The following is a 25,023-nucleotide window of genomic DNA, read 5'->3' on the forward strand; positions in this document are numbered from 1 at the left end:
GAGACTGCAGGTGGCGGAGGGGGAAAGCTTAGGAGTAGCGGAGGAGAGCACAGCAACAGGGTTGTGGAGGGCAAAGCGGAGAGATTCCGGCACAGAGGATCGGTGCCCTCAGGCACACACCAGCCCGAGAGGCTTGTCTGCTTGGCCGCCGGGGCGGGCGGGGCTGGGAGCTGAGGCTCGGGTATCGGCTTTCAGTCGGAGCGCAGGGAGAGGACTGGGGCTGGCGAAAGGACGAGAGCCTGAAGGGGTTAGTGCACCACGGCTAGCCCGGAGGGAGTCCGGGGAAAGGGTCTGGAGCTGCCGAAGAGGCAAGAGACTTTTTTCCCTTTTGTTTCCTGGTGCACGAGGAGAGGGCATTAAGAAGGCTGCTTGGGGAAGCGCCGGAGACAGGCGCGAGCCGCGGGTAAGGCGCGGACCTCGGAGACGGGCGTGAGATGCTGGGGCTACTGCCGCCGCCGCCGCCGCCGCCACCGCCGCCGGGCCTGTGTGCGAGCGCGGGTCACTGTCCGCCCCGCCTTCCGGGGGGCCTGTGCACCCCGCCACTGCCGGGGTCCCAGGACCCGGGGACGGCTTTCCCGGGAAAGCGCACGGAGCGCCACGGGCTGCTGCAACGTCACGGCGGCCTCTGCCGCCGCAGGCCCGCCCCACACTGCGCGCCCCTCCCTCCCCTCTGCCGGAGTGAGCCAGAGCCCCCGAATCAGTGGCTCCTTTAAACCCGTCCTGTCTGAGTGAAGAACGGACGCCCTCCGGCGACCTACGCGCAGAGGCGGGGCCAGGTCCAAGGCTGAGACCCGGGAGCTGTGAGAACAGAGCAGAGACAGGGAAATCTCTCTGTGCAGCCTCGGAGGCAGCGGATTAAAGCTCCACGGTCCATTTGATGTGCCCTGTGTCTGTGGAGTGCATGAATGGACAGCGAATCATCCCAAATTTAGGAAGTGGAATTTGAGGACAAGATTTAAGACTTTCCCCCCTTTTCCTCTTTTTACAACGAATTATCCCAAATTAAGGAGGTGGACTTAGAGAGCAAGATTTCAGACTTCTCGCCCTTTTCCTTTTTTTACAACGAATTATCCCAAATTGAGGAGGTGGACTTGGAGAGCAAGATTTTTGATTTTTCCCCCTGCTCTCTTTTTGTGAATGTGTATGTGTAATCTTCTGTGTAAGATTCTCTCTGTATAGCTTAGCTTCCACCATATGTCCCAGGGTTCTATCGGGCCGTTTTTTTTTCAATAATTACTTTTTAATTTTAATAACGCTACTATATTTCATATTTTATTCTATTTTACTTTACCTGCTCTTTTTTTCCTACCTTCCCTTCCTCCCTCCCTCCCTCGGCTCCTCCTTTCTTTCTTTCTTTTTCTTTCCTCCCTCCCACCCTTCTTCTTTCCACTTTCTTTTTCTTTCCTTCATCCCTCTCTCCCTCCTGTCTTTCTTTCTTTCGTTCCTTCCTTCCTCCCTCCCTCCCTTCTTCCATTCACTCTTCCTTTTGCTTTCATTCCTCACTCCCTCCCTCCCTCCTTTCTTTCTTTCCATCCTTCCTACCTCCCTCCTTTCTCTCTTTCTTCCTTCCTTCCTTCCTTTCTTCCCTTCTTCCTTTCTTTCCCTCTCTCTTTCTTTCTTCTACTAATTCTTTCTTTCTACTTTTTCTCCCTGTTATTCTGAGCCGGGTGGATGAAAGGCTCTTGGTGCTGCAGCCAGGAGTCAGTGCTGTGCCTCTGAAGTGGGAGAGCCAACTTCAGGACACGGGTCCACAAGAGACCTCCCAGCTCCACATAATATCAAGCAGCAAAACTCTCCCAGAGATCTCCATCTCAACACCAGCACCCAGCTTCAGTCAACGACGAGCAAGCTACAGTGCTGGTCACCCTATGCCAAGCAACTAGCAAGGCAGGAACACAACCCCACCCATTAACAGAGAGGCTGCCTAAAAACATAATAAGGCCACAGGCACCCCAAAACACACCACCAGACGTGGACCTGTCCACCAGAAAGACAAGATCGAGCCTCAACCACCAGAACACAGGCATTAGTCCCCCCCACCAGGAAGCCTACACAACCTACTGAAACAACCTTAGCCACTGGGGACAGACACCAAAAACAACGGGAACTACGAATCTGCAGCCTGCAAAAAGGAGACCCCAAACACAGTAAGATAAGCAAAATGAGAAGACAGAAAAACACACAGCAGGTGAAGGAGCAAGATAAAAACCTACCAGACCTAACAAATGAAGAGGTAATAGGCAGTCTACCTGAAAAAGAATTCAGAATAATGATGGTAAAGCTGATCCAAGATTCTATTTCCAAGATCCATAATCTTGGAAATAGAATAGACAAAATGCAGGAAACAGTTAACAGGGACCTAGAAGAACTAAAGATGAATCAAGCATCGATTAAAAACACAATAAATGAAATGAAAAATACTCTAGATGGGATCAATAGCAGAATAACTGAGGCAGAAGAACGGATAAGTGAGGTGGAAGATAAAATAGTGGAAATAACTGCTGCAGAGCAAAATAAAGAAAAAAGAATGAAAAGAACAGAGGACAGTCTCAGAGACCTCTGGGACAACATTAAACGCACCAACATTCGAATTATAGGGGTTCCAGAAGAAGAAGAGAAAAAGAAAGGGACTGAGAAAAGAGTTGAAGAGATTATAGTTGAAAACTTCCCTAATATGGGAAAGGAAATAGTGAATCAAGTCCAGGAGGCACAGAGAGTCCCATACAGAATAAATCCAAGGAGAAATACACCAAGACACATATTAATCAAACTGTCAAAAATTAAACACAAAGAAATCATATTAAAAGCAGCAAGGGAAAAGCAACAAATAACACACAAGGGAATCCCCATCAGGTTAACAGCTGATCTCTCAGCAGAAACTCTACAAGCCAGAAGGGAGTGGCAGGACATAATTAAAGTGATGAAGGAGAGAAACCTGCAACCAAGATTACTCTACCCAGCAAGGATCTCATTCAGATTTGATGGAGAAATTAAAAACTTTACAGACAAGCAAAAGCTGAGAGAGTTCAGCACCACCAAACCAGCTTTACAACAAATGCTAAAGGAACTTCTCTAGGCAAGAAACACAACAGAAGGAATATACCTACAATAACGAACCCAAAGCAATTTAGGAAATGGGATTAGGAACATACATATCAATAAATACCTTAAATGTAAATGGACTAAATGCTCCCACCAAAAGACACAGAGTGGCTGAATGGATACAAAAACAAGACCCATATATATGCTGTCTACAAGAGACCCACTTCAGACCTAGAGACACTTACAGATTGAAAGTAAGGGGATGGAAAAAGATATTCCATGCAAATGGAAATCAAAAGAAAGCTGGAGTAGCAATTCTTATATCAGACAAAATAGACTTTAAAATAAAGACTATTAGAAGAGACAAAGAAGGACACTACATAACGATAAAGGGATCGATCCAAGAAGAAGATATAACAATTGTAAATATTTATGCACCCAACATAGGAGCACCTCAATACATAAGGCAAATACTAACAGCCATAAAAGGGGAAATCGACAGTAACACAATCATAGTAGGGGACTTTAACACCCCACTTTCACCAATGGACAGATCATCCAAAATGAAAATAAATAAGGAAACACAAGCTTGAAATGATACATTAAACAAGATGGACTTAGTTGATATTTATAGGACATTCCATCCAAAAACAACAGAATACACATTTTTCTCAAGTGCTCATGGAACATTCTCCAGGATAGATCATATCTTGGGTCACAAATCAAGCCTCGGTAAATTTAAGAAAATTGAAATTGTATCAAGTATCTTTTCAGACCACAATGCTATGAGACTAGACATCAATTACAGGAAAAGATCTGTAAAAAATACAAACACATGGAGGCTAAACAATACACTATTCAATAACGAAGTGATCACTGAAGAAATCAAAGAGGAAATAAAAAAATACCTAGAAACAAATGACAATGGAGACATGACGACCCAAAACCAGTGGGACGCAGCAAAAGCAGTTCTAAGGGGGAAGTTTATAGCAATACAATCCCACCTTAAGAAACAGGAAACATTTCGAGTAAACAACCTGACCCTGCACCTAAAGCAATTAGAGAAAGAAGAACAAAAAACCCCCAAAGTTAGCAGAAGGAAAGAAATCATAAAGATCAGATCAGAAATAAATGAAAAAGAAATGAAGGAAACGATAGCAAAGATCAACCAAACTAAAAGCTGGTTCTTTGAGAAGATAAACAAAATTGACAAACCATTAGCCAGACTCATCAAGAAAAGAAGGGAGAAGACTCAAATCAATAGAATTAGAAATGAAGAAGGAGAAGTAACAACTGACACTGCAGAAATACAAAAGATCATGAGAGATTACTACAAGCAACTCTATGCCAATAAAATGGACAACCTGGAAGAAATGGACAAATTCTTAGAAATGCACAACCTGCCAAGACTGACTCAGGAAGAAATAGAAAATATGAATAGACCAATCACAAGCACTGAAATTGAAACTGTGATTAAAAATCTTCCATCAAACAAAAGCCCAGGACCAGATGGCTTCACAGGCGAATTCTATCAAACATTTAGAGAAGAGCTAACACCCATCCTTCTCAAACTCTTCCAAACAATATCAGAGGAAGGAACACTCCCAAACTCATTCTACGAGGCCACCATCACCTTGATACCAAAACCAGGCAAGGATGTCACAAAGAAAGAAAACTACAGGCCAATATCACTGATGAACATAGATGCAAAAATCCTCAACAAAATACTAGCAAACAGAATCCAACAGCACATCAAAATGATCATACACCATGATCAAGTGGGGTTTATTCCAGGAATGCAAGGATTCTTCAATATATGCAAATCAATCAATGTGATACACCATATTAACAAGTTGAAGGAGAAAAACCATATGATCATCTCAATAGATGCAGAGAAAGCTTTCGACAAAATTCAACACCCATTTATGATAAAAACCCTGCAGAAAGTAGGCATAGAGGGAACTTTCCTCAACATAATAAAGGCCATATATGACAAACCCACAGCCAACATTGTCCTCAATGGTGAAAAACTGAAACCATTTCCACTAAGATCGGGAACAAGACCAGGCTGCCCACTCTCACCACTCTTATTCAACTTAGTTTTGGAAGTTTTAGCCACAGCAATCAGAGAAGAAAAGGAAATAAAAGGAATCGAAATTGGAAAAGAAGAAGTAAAGCTGTCACTGTTTGCAGATGACATGATACTATACAGAGAGAATCCTAAAGATGCTACCGAAAAACTACTAGAGCTAATCAATGAATTTGGTAAAGTAGCAGGATACAAAATTAATGTACAGAAATCTCTGGCATTCCTGTACACTAATGATGAAAAATCTGAAAATGAAATCAAGAAAACACTCCCATTTACCACTGCAACAAAAAGAATAAAATATCTAGGAATAAACCTACCTAAGGAGACAAAAGACCTGTATGCAGAAAATTATAAGACACTGATGAAAGAAATTAAAGATGATACAAATAGATGGAGAGATATACCATGCTCCTGGATTGGAAGAATCAATATTGTGAAAATGACTCTACTACCCAAAGCAATCTACAGATTCAATGCAATCCCTATCAAACTCCCACTGGCATTTTTCACAGAACTAGAACAAAAAATTTCAAAATTTGTTTGGAAAAACAAAAGACCACGAATAGCCAAAGCAATCTTGAGAACGAAAAACGGAGCTGGAGGAATCAGGCTCCCTGACTTCAGACTATACTACAAAGCTACAGTAATCAAGACAGTGTGGTACTGGCATAAAAACAGAAAGATAGATCAGTGGATCAGGATAGAAAGCCCAGAGATAAACCCACGCACATATGGCCAACTTATCTTTGATAAAGGAGTCAGGAATGTACAGTGGAGAAAGGACAGCCTCTTCAATAAGTGGTGCTGGGAAAACTGGACAGGGACATGTAAAAGTTTGAGATTAGATCATTCCCTAACACCATACACAAAAATAAGCTCAAAATGGATTAAAGACTTAAATGTAAGGCCAGAAACTATCAAACTCTTAGAGGAAAACATAGGTAGAACACTCTATGACATCAATCACAGCAAGATCCTTTTGGACCCACCTCCTAGAGAAATGGAAATAAAAACAAAGATAAACAAATGGGACCTAATGGAACTTCAAAGCTTTTGCACAGCAAAGGAAACCATAAACAAGACCAAAAGACAACCCTCAGAATGGGAGAAAATATTTGCAAATGAAGCAACTGACAAAGGATTAATCTCCGAAATTTATAAACAGCTCATGCAGCTCAATAGCAAAAAAACAAACAACCCAATCCAAAAATGGGCAGAAGACTTCAATAGGCATTTCTCCAAAGAAGATATACAGACTGCCAACAAACACATGAAAGAATGCTCAAGATCATTAATCATTAGAGAAATGCAAATCAAAACTACAATGAGATATCATCTCACACCAGTCAGAATGGCCATCATCAAGAAATCTAGAAACAATAAATGCTGGAGAGGGTGTGGAGAAAAGGGAACACTCTTGCACTGCTGGTGGGAATGTGAATTGGTACAGCCACTATGGAGAACAGTACGGAGGTTCCTCAAAAAACTAAAAATAGAAGTACCATATGAGCCAGCAATCCCACTACTAGGCATATACCCTGAGAAAACCATAATTCAAAAAGAGACATGTACCAAAATGTTCATTGCAGCTCTATTCACAATAGCCCGGAGCTGGAAACAACCTAAGTGTCCATCATCGGATGAATGGATAAAGAAGATGTGGCACATATATACAATGGAATATTACTCAGCCATAAAAAGAAACGAAACTGAGCTATTTGTAATGAGGTGGATAGACCTAGAGTCTGTCATACAGAGTGAAGTAAGTCAGAAAGAGAAAGACAAATACCGTATGCTAACACATATATACAGAATTAAAAAACAAATGTCATGAAGAACCTAGGGGTAAAACGGGAATAAAGACACAGACCTACTTGAGAATGGACTTGAGGATATGGGGAGGGGGAAGGCTAAGCTGTGACAAAGCGAAAGAGAGGCATGGACATATGTACACTACCAAACGTAAGGTAGATAGATAGAGGGAAGCAGCCGCAGAGCACAGGGAGATCAGCTCGGTGCTTTGTGACCGCCTGGAGGGGTGGGAAGGGGAGGGTGGGAGGGAGGGAGATGCATGAGGGAAGGGATGTGGGAACAGATGTATATGTATGACTGATTCACTTTGTTATAAAGCAGAAACTAATAAAAATAAATAAATAAATAAATACATTGGGGGAAGAAAAAAAGAAAGGTGGAAAATAGTTTTGCTATTCTTGTTCTTTGTTCTCTCTTCTAGTTGGTGTGCCTGAGTCAAAATTTTAGAATATTGAAAATTTAATATTTCAAACCCAAACCACATTTAAAGATAATAATAACAACCAGCCAAAACAATATCGGTCCAGAGGTTTGCATGGTCCGGGGAACAATTCTCTGAGTGGGCCACTTGGAGTGGGATTTGCCCACCCCCCTCCACTCCTTCTGCCTCATATACTGAAGATAGAGACAAAGAAACCAACTCAAATCTTTCCAAAGTGTATTTATAAATAGAGAATTTGTAATCAGAAAAACAATAACAATATATAATAGAAGTAACATGATTTTTCAGAACCAGTATCTTGTTCTAAAGCAATATATAAAAAAGAAGGTTAGCTATAAACCCTGGACCTCTTTTTCATTGATCTCCTATTTTAATTTGTTAAAATAAAATCCATGGCCTTTTGAGTCAAACTGTCTCTTTAATTTCAGATTTAAAGATAACAAATCTCTTCTTAAATGGAATATTGGCACACAGACACCACACAGTCTGGCTTATTGCAACTGTTCTCTGTTGGTGAAGTGGCACATTTGTAATCCCCACCATAGCAATCTTCACTATTTCACAGAATATCATTCAATTGTACATCCCTAGGTGGCAACAAGAATGGGCACTTGAGCTCAGCAGCAAAGCGTTTGTGGGGAAATCCTAGGTCAGAACCCCTAAAAGGGGAGACTAACTTGAGGATGCCCAAATAACCTGAGGTTTACCTTGGCCACCTCCCCTGGCTTTCTGACTGCCTGTGGGAAAAGCCTCTCTGGAAACTCTTTTGAGGTTATTGGGGGAATCCTAGGACAAACACACTGCTTGCTTTTGCAGGAGGACTTGCCCCATACCCTACCCAGCTAGGTGTCTCACAACCTAGCTGGACTAAAAAAGCTTCAAGAAAAACGGGACAGACTGACATTTGCATTTCTACTTCCACCTATTCTTATGCACGTGGAGCAAAATATGTAGGTATAGCCCTCTTTCTCACACCCCAACAGATCCTGCTGTCCTCGAAACCCATCTGGTAGCTGCAGTGACTACAATGAAGGGAGTTATCTGAAACCATGTTGGTACTGAGTTTAAAGGATTTTTCATGCCATGCATTTTGGGGAAGGACACAGATAATAGTCCAAACATGGTATAAGGCAATGCCCTTTCTGGGTCCTTGAAAAATCAGTCACGGAACAGAGGTGGTGGACAGGAGCTGACAAGAGCTGGCTTGTTAATGAGCACAGCATCCCCGGGGTGGGGGGTGGGGGAATCCATGAAATGATTGACAAGAGAAGATGGTAAATGAAGGGAGAAGTGGGGACAAGTGCTGCTCAACCCAAGCTGAACTCCAGGAGGTAAGTTTCTCCTCTAATTGGAGATTCTTTCTAAAGGTTCAGTATTGAAGTGGGTGTTTGACGTTGAAATGTGCAGACCCATTCTAATAACTGGAAGGGGAGAAGACTGAGGAAGGCAAAAGAAGAGGGAAGATTTCCGATTACTTCTCCAGGCTGCTGACAAGAACCTGCTGCTCGCAAACCAAAAATAACCAAGCGAAGGTTGAAGGTAGCAACGTAAAAGTGCAACTCAAATTATTTTACATTCTGAATCCTCTTCAATATCTAAGCGAGTGTGGCACAGCAATGGTTGATTATCTTAAGATTACAGAGGCTGACCGCCTTCTTTGTTTGCCCACTAACACCGCTCCTCCAATAATCTCAAGCACTTGGCTGATTGATAATTCAATTCCAGTTGCTGCTCCTTTTCCCATTGCAGAAGGCGGCAGGGATATTCCCCTTCTTCCCTCTGTATTACAAACCCCATTAGTGTGGCCGAGGCTAATAATAGCCGGGCTGCTTACCTTCTCCGGAGGGATCGAATCAGCGCATGTCCCCGCGCCGGCTGCCCCGGGGCCGCAGTGCCGCCGCGCCGGGTCTGTGCTTGGTCAGTTCGGCCGGCCCCCACCCCACCTGCCAGCTGCAGCAGCTGCTCCCGCCGCTTCCGCCGCCGAGCTCCGGCCGCAGGAAGTCATCCCCCGCGCCGGGCCGGATCGCCACATTCCGCGCCAGCCGCGGGGGGAGAGGGACCTCTTCCTGCTGCGGGGACCGGCTCCTGGAAACTGCGCTCAAAGATCGCTACCCTTCCCGGTTGTAGGGTTATTTTCTAGGAATGCTTTTACAGAAGAAGCGTCGCCGGCTGGTGGACCGAGAGAGAAGAGCCAGAGTGACTTTCTCTGCAGAGCGCCTTACCTCTGAGCGCTCCCCTGTCACTCCCGCGGCATGCACAGCTCCATTCCGCTGTGTGGGTTTTCCACCCTCTTCATCTTCCTTATCTGTATTGTTCATTTCGCTGAATTTGAGAGTGGGATTAGCTTTGAAGATATCATTCAAACACTCCGAAAATATTTTAAATTGGCGACTAGTTTTTCCAAGCCCCTGTAGCAAGCTCCACTTTCCCTCAACACACACACACACACACATACACACACACACACAGTTACTCGCACGTACACACCCAGCCAAACCACTCACAATTAGGAAAGCTGGGACCTCTCGCCCTCTTGCCTACGTAATGGAACAGGAAACTCCCAAAGGAGTGGGGAAGTAGGACCGGCTAGCAAAAGCACTCGAGGAAAGAGAGAGGGGTCGCCCCAAGATTTTGTTGCTGTTCAGTAGTGTCCTTAGTGGACAGATGTTCCCCCTCTAACCCCCTGGCCCCGCCCCAAGTGGAATGGCTGGTCTGGTGACAGCTGTAACATTTGGACACAAAGAAGCTGAAGCCACATTAACAGGTGGCTGCATCTCTTTCTTTCCCGAAGGATTTATCAGAATTGGCTTTAGGAATAATATTAGCATATACGTATATAATAAACCCTTTCCTTCTCTTTAAATTGGCACCAGCTATTAACAGGTTTCTCTCTCTCTCTCATTTTCCTCCCTCCCTCCTTCCCTTCCTCCCTCTCCTAAGCTGACCAGATCATCAGTTTCCGGACTTAAGGGGGAAAAAAAGGCCAAGGATGTGCTCTCTTTACAGCTGAACCAGGGCTTATTTTCCCGGTGTTCAGCCATTCCCAAGTAGAGAGGCTTTTTGACCCTAGGGTTCTCTGTGAGTGAACTTCTCACATTCAGCTTGCTTTTGGAATTGCCCATCACTAGGTCCAGGCCAGTTTTATCCTTGGATTTGTCCAGCAACCTAAACAGTATAATTGCACAAGGCCAAGGCAGTACTTTTAATCTAGGAAGAGTTCCCAACTCTCTGTTTAGCAGTTCCAAAATTAGGAGGTAGTGTAGCAAACAGTTTCAACAAGGCTCAGTAAGAATTCTTGACCCTAGAATGCGGGCTTTTAAAAAGCTGGAACAACCTAATTCATCTCTCTGAGTTTCACTTTCATAAAATTAGACCTCACCAAAGAGCAGGGGATTCTTAATATGTATCAAAGTGTATGTGGAATCTGGATGGGAATATTACATCTTTAATTTCACTAACCTCTAGCTGCAATTTAGTATTTAGCATGTCCTTTAAATCTAAATGCAGACAACAAACCACAATAATATTAGGAGTACCTGTGACTATATCCCCAGCAGATACCACAGACAATTTCCTAAGGCAGTTTTTATAGATATCTCAAAGTATCACTAGTCTGATGTTACAATCAAATCATCATTACCTTTTTTGTTTTATCTAATAGACTATATCTATTTTAGAATGGTTTTAGATATACAGAAAAATTAAGGGGATAATACAGAGTTCTTATATATCTCATTCCCAATTTCCTCGATTATTGACACCGTACACCAGTGTGGTACCTTTTTTACAATTAATGAGCCAATATTAATACAATAATATTAACCAGAGTCTGTACTTTATTCAGATTTCCTTGGCTTTTGCCTAGTGTCCTTAATTCCATTTCAGGCTTCCATCCAGGACACCACATTACATTTAGTTATCAAGCCCCCTTAGGCTCCTCTGGGCTGTGGTAGTTTCTCAGGCTTTTCTTGTTTTTGATAACCTTGACAGTTTCTTTTTTAAATGTATTTATTTAATTTATTTATTTTTGGCTGTGTTGGGTGTTTGTTGCTACGTGCGGGCTTTCTCTAGTTGCGGAGAGCGGGGGTTACTCTTCGTTGCAGCGCGCCGGCCTCTCATTGCAGTGGCCTCTCTCATTGTGGAGCACGGGCTGTAGGCGCGTGGGCCTCCGTAGTTGCAGCATATGGACTCAGTATTTGTGGTTCACGGGCTTAGTTGCTCCCTGGCATGTGGGATCTTCCCAGGCCAGGGCTCGAACCCGTGTCCCCTGCATTGGCAGGCGGACTCTCAACCACTGCGCCACCAGGGAAGCCCCAACCTTGACGGTTTTGAGGAGCAGTGATCAAGTGTTTTGTAGCATACCTCACTAATGTAAACTGTCCAATGCTTTTCTCACGGTAAGACTGGGATTATGGTTTATTGGGAGGACAACCAGATAAAGTGCCTTTTTAATAACATCTTATCAAGGGTACATGCTATCAATGTGATTTGCCTGTTGATGTTGACCTTGATAACCTGGCTGAGGTCGTGTCTCAGATTTCTCCACTGTAAAGTTACTCCTCCACCCCTTCCACACTACACTTGTTGGAAGGAAGTCACTATGTGAAGCACAAACCCAAAAAGTGGAGAGTTATGATCCACCTCCTTGAGGACAGAGTATGTACATAAAGTATTTGGAATTCTTCCACACAGATTTGTCTATTTTCCCCTAAACATTAATTTATTCAATTATTGATATTTATTTATATCAGTATAGACTCATGGATATCTATTTTATCCTTTGGGTTATAATCCAATACTACTTTATTTTGTTGTTTGAATTGTTCCAGCTTTGGCCATTGGGAGCTTTTGCTTTTGGCACCTGTGCTCCTTTGACATACTCCCTTTGGGGTGTGTGAGTTTGTGTGTGTGTGTGTATCTGTGTGTATCTGTGTTTAGCATGCATGTTTGTGTGTGTGTTTAATACTTCCTGACTTTCTGGTACCACAAGATGCTCCAGGCTCATTTTGTGTATTTCCTGCCCCAGTCCTAGAATCAGTCATTTCTCTGAGGAGCCCTGATTCCTTTTATTGGAGAGTAGTAATAGAAACCAAGATCTGGGCTCTAGATGTGCTGTTGCTAATGGGCTATTATTTGATTAGGCTCTCTTAACTGAGAGAACAAAGAAATATATATGTATACTAACCCATGTATATACACATATCAGTAAATACTTCTATATATAACTATCTATATCTATATTGAGCTGAGTGTATACTGATGTCTGCAACTATAATGCATTAACGCTGAGATTAGTTTAGCCTTCTCCTCTTGTTTATCTGTAAATTCATACTTCAATATTGAGAAATGTGGCTACCACCATCCACCATCTATTTATTTAATTGTTCCAATTTCAGTACACATGTATCAGAGTTGTGAACCCATCTCCCCAACATCACTATTTTTAAGTATAGTAGTTAATAGAGTCTCTGTTATATCTTGTTATTTGATGAGTTTAAATACCCATTCGTTTCTATATCACAAATTTGGTTTTTAAAATATTCTAATGACTACATTTAAAACATAGTAACTAGTTTCTTTTGAGATTCTATGTATTATATTTTATGAATTTAAAAGTGTTATTTTAAGACTATTTAAATGGGCTACTCCATATTGTCAAAGGGATTCACAGTAAAAAGAAGGTTAGGACCCCAACCTCACAAAGATTATTGTCAGTTTATAATGAGATGATGTGAAATTGTCTGGTGCAAATGTTGGGAGCTCATGCTTGATAAGTGTTAGCTTTGTCCACTTGGGCAGGCTTCTTTCTCCTTTAAAGTTCTAAACACCTTGGAAGAGAGAACATGCTAAACCTTATGGTTAATAATTTATAATGTAGTGGAAGGATTTGCTAGGCATCAGTGTTGGAGGTAAAGGTCCATATAAGGTTGACGGAGGATGAGTGATTCCACTGCAGAAGTTTGTACTTGATATAAATTAATATAAGTGCAAGCAATGTATTTTAAGTTCATTCTAGAGGAGTAGTTCAGAATAGCTTCATAGAGGAGAAGACCTGAGCTATCTTGGGAGATGTTTAAACAGATGAGGAGTGGAGCCGGAGTTGAGAAGGCAAAGGCAGTGTAGCCTTAGAATGCAAATGTTCACAGACATGATCTTGTGGTTTATTCACCATCCTTACCAACCTAATAAGGACACCTGCTGGTAGCTGCATCATCATCATCATCACCATCAACATCATCACCATCATGTTAATAAAGAATGGATATATTTGCCAGGTAGTCAAACAAGCTCTTTGCATGTAGCACCTAGATGTTTTCTACGATCCACCTTATGAGTTCAATCATTGTAATTATTCTCATTTTTCACATACAAAAATGAAGACTTAGAGAGATTAAGTAATTTGTTCAAATCTTGGTGTGTGCCCTCTCAACTCCATGCTCTTTACCTCTGTGCTTAACAGGCTAGGATGATTTGCCCATATTAAGGGCTCAAATATTGGTTGATAAGTATAATAATCTCATAAAAGGAAAAGTGAAGTAATCTACTTTGATGTTTATGGTGCAGTTTGGTGAATGCACTGAAGTGCCAATAGATGAATAATAAAAGTTAGAAACACACAAAAATAGAGAAGAAAAATTCATATGTGTATGTCTGCTGGGAACAAAAAATCCTCCTGAATATCTAACTTCTTAGTAAATATCAGGATATCACATACGCATCATTAGGCAGCATCAATGGAGGATCCTCTGTACCCTGCAAGAGGGCACTGTTATAGATGCACAGAAAGAAAATTCATATTTCCTGTACATTATAAATAAGGACATACTATGATCACTCTTTAAGAATGAAGTAATTTGAGTTTTTAAATTTTCCTTATCAATTGGTGTATATGAATCATGTTAGGTGAAGAATTATTGGTTGATTGGACATTTTATGTTTTAATTCTTTACAGAAAACAGTAAACAAATCCTTTTAGGCTTAAAATATCACATTCAGCAAATGAGTTATTATACTGAAGAAAGTGATGAATTCAGTAAAGTGTCTGGAATCTAAAATAAGAAGTAATTGAAGGAACTGGGAATAGATGACATGAAGCAAGACCAGGAGAGAAGTAGGTGGTCGCTCTAAACTATTTTAGGAGTTGTCCTATGAAAAAGGGTTTAGACTGTCCCACACTGAAGATTTTAGACCAAGTAGACAGGTTTAGGTTGATAAAAGGATGAATATTTTGACAAGTAGAACCTTTCAACTATAAAATGGACCGACTGCATTTTAAACTCAAGAACTCCCTGTTACTGAAGTGCTTTAACAGAGGTTGAAGTTAAGCAGTTGGAAAAGTAAGAGCCTTTACAGTGAGAAAATTCTATGATTCTATGGTTTTCAACTCATAAATTTGTGTAGTTCATCCATTTTACTCATTGTATACACTTAAGTATATTGTTCCTTGAAATGGCCATTCAAAGTTGTTTCCTGTGCCACACACTATGAATGTTAGGGTTAGTCCTGTGTAAATCTTACCCCCATTGAATTAGTATTAACCCTAAGCAAGCAGCTTTCTTACATAAGGAAACAAAAAAAGAGGTTCAGAAATGTCCAAACTAAGTTTTTATAAAACTGTGTTATCAAATCTAATTTATCAAAAAACTTCAAACAGGGGCTTCCCTGGTGGCGCAGTGGTTGAGAGTCCACCTGCCGATGCAGGGGACACGGGTTCGTGACCTGGTCCGGGAAGATCCCACATGCCGTGGAGCGGCTGGGCCCGTGAGCCACGGCCGCTGAGCCTGCACCTCCAGAGCCTGTGCTCCACAACGGGAGAGGCCACAATGGTGAGAGGCCCATGTACCGCAAAAAAATAAAAATAAAAGGAAGATGCAGACGTGTATGCTTCAGGATTTTCTCACCAAAACCCCACACAATTTCTTTACTATTCCAGCCAAGTATGGCCTAGCCCTACCCTCATCCCTGTTTTTCTTGGTTTAGTAATAAAGAAAGAGATGGAAATAAAGAAGAGATATCAGGTAGAAAGATATAAAATAGTGGGGAAAATAATATAAGTGAAGTCAAGTACCACCATCATTTACTAGAAGTGAACTTTCAGCACCAGCATTAATATTTTTTCCTGTTATATCTGTAAATGATAATAACTAATATGTACATAACAATTTTCAATTTAAACAAATCTCATTTTTATAACTAACTACTTCGCAACAAGCAACATGCTAAGGCAACACCAATAGATGAAAAACGGTAGTCCCTGGCCCCAAGGAACGTTGTCCAGGAGAACACAGATATATGTAAACAACACAATCACAATACAGTGTAGCGAGTGCAACAATCAGGCATGCAGAAGTGCAAGGGTAGCAAAAAGGAGCATGTGATCACAACACTAAAAAGAAGACTGCACAAAAGACATAATATGTAAACTGAGGTTTGAAAAATGAAGTGGGTTTCCCAGGTGCCCCATAGGGAGAAAGGAATTCTTGGAGGAGGGAAAAGCATAAATGAAGACAGTGAATTGTTCATATAATCCAGAAGTGAAGTAGGCAATGGCAAGAGAAATGATTGGACACAGGCGTCATGAATACTTGCATGTCTGCATTTTAGCAAGTCCATTCTAAAGGAAACTTTGAGGATCAACTCGGGGGTGGGGGGCCGCAGGGGGCACAGAACTAGTCATTGCTGCCAGAAACACGGGAACCACTTTCTACCAACCCACCAAAATAACGACTTCAAAGGCAACATGGTATCACAGAAAAGGTTTGTTTTTTTGTTTGTTTGTTTTTAGTTCATTAGGTCTCACTTAAAATTCTGATTCCACAATGCACTTGCTTTGGGATCTTGAACAACACTCATAACCTCTGCAAGTTTCAGTGTAGTAAGTTTATGTGATTACCTTCATCTGTAATATCCCTGCGTTGCAATCTTAATGGAAACTCAAGTTCAGGTCAAAGACAAGTTTCTCTGTGACCTCTCCTCTGAATTGATTCAAAAGCTGTCTCTCCCGTCCTCATTTGGCTTCTCTTATGGAATCTCATAAAAACTTCTATGACCTCTTTTGTGTTTTTTTGTTGTTGTTGTTGTCTGTTTGTTTGTTTTTTAATTTAAGTATAGTTGATTTACAATGTTGTGTTACTTTCAGGTGTACAGCACAGTGATTCCTTTTTCACATTCTTTTCCCTTATAAGTTATTACAAAATATTGAGTAGAGTTCCCTGTGCCAATAAGGAGATCCTTGTTGTATCTATTCTATGCCTTATTTGAATGACCGTAGCACTCGTTGTCTGTATCATTTTTATGTCTCTGGTTGCTTTGTGACTGAAAATGAAAAATTTCTATTTGTTCATTTCCTGGCCCTTCCTTAAAAATGTGTTCATTTATGTATTTCATATTTATTGACTACATCTTAGACACCGTGTTAACTGCTGGTTCTAGATGTTAGTAAAATATAGACCTTCCTGCTCAAAAGGTCACAGTATTTGTGGGAAAACAAAAAAAATGAACTACCTATATCTCAAAGAGCTTTGTACTTCCCAAAGAGAACACACCTAGTAGGTACAATAAATACATGTATCATACATAAATGTATAAATAGTTAATGGGATTAAAAACTAGAGATAATTGCTTTTCGATTCTGAGGAAATGATGATTATATTTCACCAGGAGCTCAATACCACTCTGAGAATGAGGGCTTAACCCCCGTCCTGACTCACTGCATTGCTTTTCTGTATAAAAAATACACAAGTCTGTATATACGCTCTAGAAAAAGGCTTATCTGGCATGAATTTCAGAGAGCAAGAAGAAAACTTCAAGAAGTTCAGAGAAGCATCCAGCAGCTCAGATGATTGGCACTAATACAACTTGCTTGACAGGAAAATTGAGCTGTAAATCTCACAAAATTAGATGATCTTTGAAGAATTTCAAAACCTCCTGCTATTAATTGGAAATCCTAGAAGAACCGCTTCTTTTAAAGCATACTGATAATATGCTTTACAGCTTAATATTCAGAAGCCTATGTTTTGGCTAAGTGAGCTTCAGGAAAGAAGGAAACTTGTGGTTCCGTTCCATCTACTCTGCAAACTCTGGTCAAGACATCTACTTCTGTGCTCAGCCATCTTATCATCTGTAAAATGGAGGCAACTCTAAGAAAACATAGTTACAGAGATGTTGCACAGTTTCATGTGTCATTGTCTTCATTTGTTTCAGAAAACCAATAACATCTAAGCTACTACTGCAAAGAGTGCAATGTTACTTGGGGTCATCTGGTGCAGCTCTGTCAAAGTAAAGAAAAGGAAAGCGGCCTAGAATAACGATAATTTTCCCAAGAGGACACTATTATTTTATGGTAAATCTGGGACAAGAACCCTGATCTCTTTGATGCCATTCCATTGTTCTTTCGTTGGGTTCTGAACAACCCAGAGAAAGAAAGAGAAATAAAACTCCTATGTGCTGTGTCACTGGTACAGGTCGTGGCAAGATTGGAATTGGAGCACTACATATTAACAGGTATTTGGGGAATTCTTCAAACTAATTAAGATATATACCAGGTCCATAAAAAACAGTATGTTTTCTGAAGATGATTCTGTGGCATGAACAGAACTGGTAACTGAAGGTGTCTGTGTGCTGCAGTTCCAAACAGCATGGATGAATGGTTGTTTTCTGGCACCTTGAAGACTCCATCCCAACATACACATTAAAATAAAATTAACATTTCAACTGGGTCATAGTTAATTCTGCATGCTCTTGTAAGTCAGCAAAATATTCCATATATCATTTAAGTTGTCACTCCCTTTCTTTTTTTTTTTTTTTTTGCCGTACGCGGGCCTCTCACTGTTGTGTCCTCTCCCGTTGCGGAGCAGAGGCTCTGGACACGCAGGCTCAGCGGCCATGGCTCACGGGCCCAGCCACTCTGCGGCATGTGGGATCTTCCCGGTCCGCAGCACGAACCTGTGTCCCCTGCATCGGCAGGCGGACTCTCAACCACTGCGCCACCAGGGAAGCCCCGTATCTGATTTTCGTATTAGGACTCTTCTAATTTTTTATATACATTGGAAAATAACTGATGTCTTTCTAAGGTGTATATCTTTGATTATGTTTTCTATTTTCATAAAGCTTCTTGTATTCTCTACTCAAAACAGGAGTAAATAATGGCTGCATATAACTAATCATAATCAGCCATTTTGTCCAGATTTTTAGATGTGTTGGTATAAAGCTACCATAGTATTCTTTTGTAATTAAAAAAAAATTCTCTCTGTTTTATAGCTAGTCCCATCTCTATCATATTTGCCAAATATTGCTTATTTTATTGGTGTTTGTAAAGAGCAAGCTTTTGGTTTTCTTTGTCACGTTTACTGCTTTTCTTCTCTATTTTTGACTTTTCTCTTGATTAATTTTGTCCTTCCACTCTTTGGGATTTACCTTGTTCTTTTTCTATGTCTACGGTCCATTTCCTGTAGCTTCAAGAGCCATTTTCCACAACTCAATGAGCTCTGCTGGCTGTGTCATGGCCACTTCATCATATGCCATTAAAACTTAATCTCATACACTGTGTGAAGACTCGGCGGTCTTATTTTGCTTTCAAAATTGTTCTATAGCCTTGGATCCTTCTTCTTCTCCTAAATTAGCACTATCATCAGGGAAAATTCTAGTGGGCCTAGAATTCTAGGCTTGCCTTTCCTGCAGTTTCATAATCAAAGAAAAAACATTTCCACCCTTTTTTTGATGTTGATCGAAAATTTAGCAACACTTCTTTGCACTGTATTCAAATCCCAAAATATGAGCAAGCCTTCATGCACACAGGCTCACTGAAATGTCATAACTTTAAACTATGTATGACCTTGAACAATGACCTTTCCAAATACTCCACACTCTTTCTAGGTGTTCAGACTTTTTCATTCCTACAACATCTTTTACATAGGGTCGATTTGTGTCCTAAGTTCTTCCTCACGCCCACTTCTGAGTATATATCCAGAGGAAATATCATCATAATTTGAAGAGATATCTGTACTCCCATGTTTATTGTAGCATTATGCACAAGAGCCAAGGTATGGAAACCACCTAAGTGTCCATAGTAGATTAATGGATAAAGGAAATATGGTATATATATAGAATAGAATATTATTCAACCTTAAAAAAGAAGAAAATCCTATCATTTAAGTCAACATGGATAAAACTGGAGGCCACGATGCTAAGTGAAATAAGACAAAAACAAATAGTGCATGATGTCACTTATATGTGGACTCTAGAAAAATAATGAAATAAATCAACTCTTCCCTCCCTGGACATTTTCCTCAGCAGAATCTAGCAGCCTCTACTATGAGTATTATCTTTTTTCTTTTTATTGTTTGTACCAGATCACAACCCCAGGGAACCTATGTATTTACCGATGTATATCTACATTATAGTTTACCATTGTTCTTTTCCTTTGTAATTCATTCCTTCCACTTCTGGCCTCAGAACCTCATTTTTACTTTGGAGAAGTCCTTGTGATTCAGGTAGGCTGTGTGTCTCCTTCCTAGGCTGTGTGACTTGGGGCTGGCTAGACACAGTGTTTCACATATACTCTATATGTCTTAAGTACTTATTTCTCTGTTTTCCATCATTTTCCCTCCAAATTTTTGTGTAGTTATTTTTTAATTGACATTTGTATTCCTTTCTTTTGTTTGACTAAGGTACTGTTCAACCAATCTTCTGAGTGCTTAATTTCAACTTTTTTAATTCTAGAAGTTTCTTTTGGTTGCATTTCACAGATCATTTTTGCTTAAATTGTACATGTTGCCCTTCTTTTAATACATTAATCATAATTTTAAATAATAGTTTCATTGAGATATATTTTACTTTCCATATTATTTAAAGTGTACAATTTAATGTGTTATGCATCTACCACCACAATCAATTTTAGAACTTTCATCCACCCCCCAAAAGAAAAAGAATCTATTATAGGTCACTCACTCCCCCATTTCTCCAAACCCTAGGCAGCCACTAATATACTTTGTCTTTACAGATTTGTCTAGTCTGGACATTGCCTACAAATGGAATCATACAATTACTTAGCATGTTTTCAAGGTTCATCCATGTTGTAGCATGCATCAGTACTTGATGTCTTTTTATGGCTGAATAATAGTCCATGGTGTGGATATTACTATGTTTCATTTATCCATTCACAATAAATGGTCATTTGGTTATTTCCACTTTGGGGCTCTTATGAATAATGCTGCTGTGGTTGGATTTACGTGCAAGTTATGTATGCAGGTCTAGATTTGTTTTTTAAATTAACAGACTATTTCGGAGCAGTTTCTGGTTTACAGAAAAATTAAGCAGAAAGGACAGAGTTCTCATAACTCCTTAGCTCTCTACCCAGTTTCCCCTATTATTAACATCTTACATTAGCGTAAGATGTTTGTTATAGTTAATGAACCCATATTGATACATTATTACTAACTAATATCCATGGTTTACATTAGACTTCACTCTTTGTTTTGTACATTATATGATTTTTGACAAATGTGCAATAACCTGTATCCACCATTACAGAACCATACACAGGAAGTCTCTTTGCCTTTAAAATTCCGCACTTCACCCATCCTTTTCTCCCTCCCCGCAACCTCTGGCAACCATTGATCTTTTGACTGTCTCCACACTTTTGCCTTTTCCTAAATTTCATATAGCTGCAATCATATAATATGCATGTAGCCTTTGCAGATTGGCTTTTTTTCACATAGCAATATACATTTAAGCTTCTTCCATGTCTTTTCATGGCTTCATAGCATTTTCTCTTTATTGCTCAATGTTGTTCCTTTGTACCGATATACCATAGTTTGTTTATCCATTCACCTATTGAAAAACATCTTGGTTGATTTCAAGTTTTGGCAATTATGAAAGAAACTGTTATAAACATCCATGTGCAGGTTTTTATGTGGACATAACTTTTCAGTTCCTATGGGTAAATACCAAAGAGCATGATTACTAGATCACTGTATGGTAAAAGTATGTTTAGTTTTGTAAGAAACTGCCAAGTACCCTGCTAGCAGCAAATGAGAATTTCAGTTGTTCTGCATCATCAACAACTTTGGTATTTCATTATTTGGATTTTAGCTATTTGAATAGGTGTGTAGTGGTATCTCGTTATTCTAATTTAAAATTCCCTGATGACATGGAATGTGTAGCATCTTTTCATATGCTTATTTGCCATGTGTCTATTTTCTTTGTTTAATCATAGTTGTTTTGTTTTGTTTTTTAGCCAATGCCTACTAACTCTTGTCCTCCTGTGTCTATTTATATTGTCTTTTTTCTTTCTTTTTTTTTTTTGAGCTTTTGATCATTTAGTCTTTTTCCTGGTATGTCCAATTATTTTTTATATTAAAATTGGGCTTAACTTATTTTAGGAAACTATAAAGATACCTCCATATTCTGGATGTTGTTATCGTTCTCTTGAAAAGATTTCCTTTTGCCCATGGCAGACAGTTACCATAGGGACTGGAAACCTTAGTCCATTCTCAGTTTGAGCTCATTCAAAGCCTTTTTTTCCGTCTGTGTGAAGGGTGCTCTATTTCTGTCTTGTCCTTCCTCTACGGGTGTTGCCGTTTGGGATTACCATGTGAACGTTTGGATTCTCCCTATTCCCAACTACCCTTGTATTTGTTAGGCTTTAAATGTAATGGTTCCCCCAGCCCTGTGAGACTAAGGATACGTGTAACTTGTCATTCCATTAGTTGTTGCTTTTAGCCTCAGCTCTTGCCGTTTGGCTTCTGTGGTTACAGTCTTTTGAACTCCTTGGCTTTTCAGCTCCTAGGCTATAACATTTGAATCAGCAAATGCCCCAAGGAGAAAAGCTGCACCAAATGTCAAGCTTGCATCTGTGTTTCCCTTCTCTCCAGAACTTGGCCCACATGTCTTGGTGTCTCTCTAACATTCGGATGCTGGCGAACACATGTTTTCTTACTGTATCCAGGTTTTCTAAAATTTCTTTAGACTTCACCTGATCTTATGTTATTATTGAAGTATCATCTCAATTAGCCCTAGGAAGAAAATTTACAATTTTATGTTTTTTTAAATTTTCTATATTACCTCAGTTTCTGTAGAGACCTTTTACCTGATTGTTCAGTCTAGTTCCTGTGTTACCAGTAAGATGGAGATAGGTGGAGTCTAAGAATATTGGGGGGGAAATCACTGATTAATGATATGGCTCGTTCTTTTTGTTTTTCCTCTCCTTATTTACTCTGGCAGCCTACATTTGCCCTTCTTGATTTGACCCAGTTGCCCAGATAACCAACCCACTCTGGCAAAGACATGACTTTACTCTCATAAATGTCTGCATGTTAGGATAAGTTAGATGATGAACACCATGCCAAAGTTCTTTCTGTGACCAGTCAGAATGGCCATCATCAAAAAATCTACAAACAATAAATGCTGGAGAGGGTGTGGAGAAAAGGGAACCCTCTTGCACTGTTGGTGGGAATGTACATTGATACAGCCACTATTGAGTACAGTATGGAGGTTCCCTAAAAAACTAAAAATAGAACTACCGTACGACCCAGCAATCCCACTACTGGGCATATACCCTAATAAAACCATAATTCGAAAAGAGACATGTACCACCATGTTCATTGTGGCAGTATTTACAATCGCCAGGACATGGAAACAACCTAAGTGTCCATCGACAGATGAATGATAAAGAAGATGTGGCACATATATACAGTAGAATATTACTCAGCCATAAAAAGAAATGAAATTGAGTTATTTGCAGTGAGGTGGATGGACCTAGAGACTGTCATACAGAATGAAGTAAGTCAGAAAGAGAAAAACAAATACCGTATGCTAACACAGATATATGGAATCTGAAGAAAAATTCTTCTGAAGAACCTAGGGGCAGGACAGGAATAAAGACGCAGACGTAGAGAATGGACTTGAGGACACGGGGAGGGGGAAGGGTAAGGTGGGATGAAGTGACAGAGTGGCTTGGACATATATACACTCCCAAATGTAAAACACACACTAGTGGGAGGCAGCCACATCGCACAGGGAGATCAGCTTGGTGCTTTGTGACCACCTAGAGGGGTGGGGTAGGGAGGGTGGGAGGGAGACACAAGAGGGAGGAGATATGGGGATATATGTACATGTATAGCTGATTCACTTTGTTATAAAGCAGAAACTAACACAGCATTGTAAAGCAATTCTACTCCAATAAAGATGTTAAAAAAACAAAAAGTTAGAGAGTAAAACAATTCAAAAGAATTGGCCACACTCCTCCAATAGATTCTCTAACATTTAGCAGAACAGAGTTCACACTGAATCTGGTTTATGAGTAAAAGACAAGTCAACTTTAAAGTGGATCAGAGATGACAACATTTCTTTTCCATGTGGCTGCTTTGGAGCCATATTTCTGCTGACCACTCAAAACCTTCCTCTTGAGTATTCTGTGATATATTAGAACCAGGAATAAGGGGTGTTAGTGCTGGTAGGGTCAGACAGTGGTCTGCGATTTAATTCACATATCCTTTCTGCACCAGACTCTTTAAGATCATTGAGTTATCCTAAGAATTTTGAAGCTGTAGAATTCACGACAGTACATTACAATATGCCAATATTACTGTTCTCCTGCTCTGACATTCTCCACTGATGGACAGATGAAGGAGAAGGAAGGGCAGTCAGCAGTAACTGAGAGTAAATGAAACTGGAATATTATAATTCAGTATCATTTGAGTGACTGAATTGGCTGGCCCAGTGTTCTCCAGTTAAGGGTGAGGGAAGATTAATCCTGCACATGACACCACTACTGTATTTATACAAGTCTACTGGGACAGTTGTTTGCCTTGATTTGTTTTCTTCATTCATTTCAGTCAGACAGTTGTGTTGACTGATTTTCCTTTTTGATGTATGAAATGACTGTTTGACTGAATTTACCATTTACTTTACACTAGTGCACTGGAAAAATGATACATTCGTCAAATTGGATTGGCAGGTATGAAAATGTTTACCCCAGAACTAGACAGAAATATAATATTGCCTTCTACAGAAATGTAAGTCATATGCCCTGGATTTTGGGGAAATGTTCCAACTTTAACTATTTTGCCAAATTTCAAAAATGTAGGGTAACTGATCCCATAGTAAAAATAAGAAGATCTGTGAAGTCCAGATAAAAATAGTTTTGTGTGACTCTGACAATCACATAACACAAAAGAAAAAAGTATTATGAGATAAATTTTAGTGATTTTCATACTTATTAAGAGGTGTTTCTATGTTAAACTTTTGAGTCTTATTCTAGAAGTTCTGTAGGAACAAACACTTCAAATATATTCATAGAAAACCCTCTTTATTTATAATTCCATTTTTCCAATATTTATAGTTACTATGACAGGCCATTTCTCCACATCCTATCCCATGATTCTCTGCTCCTATTGAACATTTGGAAATTGGTGGCATGAGCAGGAAAGTGAAGCAGTTTTTGAGATTACTGAATAATGCTGATTTTATAAAGACTGCTTTCTTCCATTGTTGACAAACTTATTATGGTACCGATGGTTGGATACTACTCTTAGAGATGAAAAAGGTCTTAAGGAATCTTCCATATTCCATTCACCAATCTGTGTTCTTGTTCAAAGCAAAATTAATTCCTTTCAAAATTAACATATTAGCTTAA

Source organism: Mesoplodon bidens (genome assembly GCF_964165515.1).
Source record: "Mesoplodon bidens genome assembly, contig: HAP1_SCAFFOLD_374, whole genome shotgun sequence".
NCBI lineage: Eukaryota > Metazoa > Chordata > Mammalia > Artiodactyla > Ziphiidae > Mesoplodon > Mesoplodon bidens.